We start from the raw sequence: 2,208 nt of genomic DNA, 5'->3' as shown, positions 1-2,208 counted from the left end.
CCAAAAAATTTCAAACTGAAAATTAAAATTTTTACATATGATTTTTAACAAATCTAGGGGTTCAAACTTATAATTTAACGTCCAACACAATCCAAATTAGTAATTACAGTATTACATAGTGGTTATTTTCATCTCAGTAAGTTACGTGAAATAGCAAGTCAATATAAATTTAACACATAAGATATTACAATTATAAAGTTGATTAAAAAAATTGTAAGGTAGTTGTATTCTTATAAGGCCTATTTATATATATGTATATAATTTTAATTGACTTATTATCTCATGTAGGATTATCTATGTAGAATCACGATTGTATAACATTATTTCTGTCTATTTTTATCTGTGATTTTTTAAAAATTATTTAATCTAAAATTATTTATTATTTTGAAAATATTAAAGGGCATTGATTATTTTTTTAATTTTATTCTCTTTTATGTAATATAATATTTTTTTTTATATTTTTTATAATTCATTTTACTATTTTTATTTTTTAATTAGGTGGTATAAAAAATAATTTAATTAAATTAAAAAAATTTTATTATAGTTAAATGATTTAATTATTTTTTTAATTATTATATATAAAATTCTAAATAATAAATAAAAGTAGAGGAACGAAAGTTGTATGGGAGATGCAACTAATTATTAATATATTAAAAAATAATACCCTCTTACTCATAAAAAAAAAAAATTCTCCAATAATATAAAAAGTAAAGCTTTTATGATCGTGATTAACATGCGTGGGGTATATCTAATAATTTTTCATGGGATGTTCCTTCAACAGTCAACATTGGGTGACACGTGATCAGTTATATATAATTGGTTGAAGGAACGAATGGTTGGGATTTGTCAGAAACCTTTTTCACTTCGTTTTTTGTAGGTGGGACCATGGAAAAATTCGTTGATGTGTGGCGGGAGGCAAGTATTAAATGGAAGTGGTGTAGGGTGGGTCACTGCCCACGTGATTACATTGCATGTGGGGACTATACAGCTTTGTACATTTCGAGATTCGACAATCGTTACCAGAAATCGGCTTTAGCTTGATGGCCAATGCTGAAATACTGTAAATCTATATCTAATTGATAAATGAAGAATTGTAAAGCCGTCTTAGCTCAGCTGGTAGAGCGCATGGCTTTTAACCATGTGGTCGTGGGTTCGATTCCCACAGACGGCGTAATTTTGAAATCTTGAGATGGTAAGCTTTGTCGTTTAATATTTTTTTTGTTGCACTAATAAATTTTGATTTATTTTTTATTTATAATTAGAGATATTTTTCAATTAGTTTTATGCACTGATAATTTTTTTTCAAGTAATTTTAAAAAGTTTAATTTTACACATTAACTCATTGCATTTATGATAAATAATTATGAAGTATTTGCATTAATTATCAAGATAAACACTATATGGAATATAAAATTTAATTTAATGATAATATTTAAATTAATTTAAAAATTTTGAGTTTTAATTATAATTAAAGTTAAATAAAAAAAATTAATTAAGCAACTAATTGTGCAGTAAATTACCCCCCAAACTAATGGGTTGTAAAGTACACTTCATCATATCAGGTCAAGGAAATATGGCTAATTGTATATTATCTGATGCTGCTGTGGCTTTGTAGACCACATGATGGGTTACCGGTAATCTGCAATAAAAAGAGTAATGATATTGACAATCTAATGATAGTCACTGCAATGCACAAGGGAAAGATAAATTGAGAAAGACGGTACGGCAATGAACAAAAGTGTGTAAAAGCATATATTAAAAGATATTCTTAATCTATTTATAGCGTTAAAGTGATCATTAGCACTATTGCAGGATTTTTGTTGTAACACCCTAAATTTTTTTTTAATTTTATTATTTTTAGGTAAATATTGATATTTTATTTTATTTAAATCTTTAAAAATTATTTAAAATTTTTTTTATTTTAGAAATTAGGTTCGATTTTTTGAAAATATAAATTTGATGATTTTTAAAAATTAATTTAAAGACCACGTAGTAAAACTAAAAATATATTTGAAGTCTATAAATTTTTCTGAGTTTTTTGGAAATTTTTTTGGAATATTTGGACATCGTTTTCGATTCCAAGGCAGAGTAAAAATTCAAAATTTTATATTTCGAATCGAACCGACCGAATCGAACCGGACCGGATCGCACCGGTCGAATCGGACCGGCCCCTTCTTCTTCTTCTCTTTTTCTCCCGCGCGTCTTCCC

General features: G+C 26.4%; 1 non-coding gene across 1 annotated transcript; it reads left to right on the top strand.

Annotated features, from left to right (window-relative positions):
* The first annotated feature begins 1,098 nt into the window (after positions 1–1,098).
* TRNAK-UUU (transfer RNA lysine (anticodon UUU)) lies at positions 1,099–1,171 on the top strand. Its single transcript has one exon. It is a non-coding gene; the product is annotated as a tRNA-Lys (tRNA).
* The last annotated feature ends 1,037 nt before the right edge of the window (positions 1,172–2,208 follow it).

The sequence above is a fragment of the Hevea brasiliensis genome, chromosome 2 (genome assembly GCF_030052815.1).
Source record: "Hevea brasiliensis isolate MT/VB/25A 57/8 chromosome 2, ASM3005281v1, whole genome shotgun sequence".
NCBI lineage: Eukaryota > Viridiplantae > Streptophyta > Magnoliopsida > Malpighiales > Euphorbiaceae > Hevea > Hevea brasiliensis.
The sequence above is the reverse complement of the archived record's forward strand: the minus strand, read 5'-3'. Positions and strand labels throughout refer to the sequence as shown.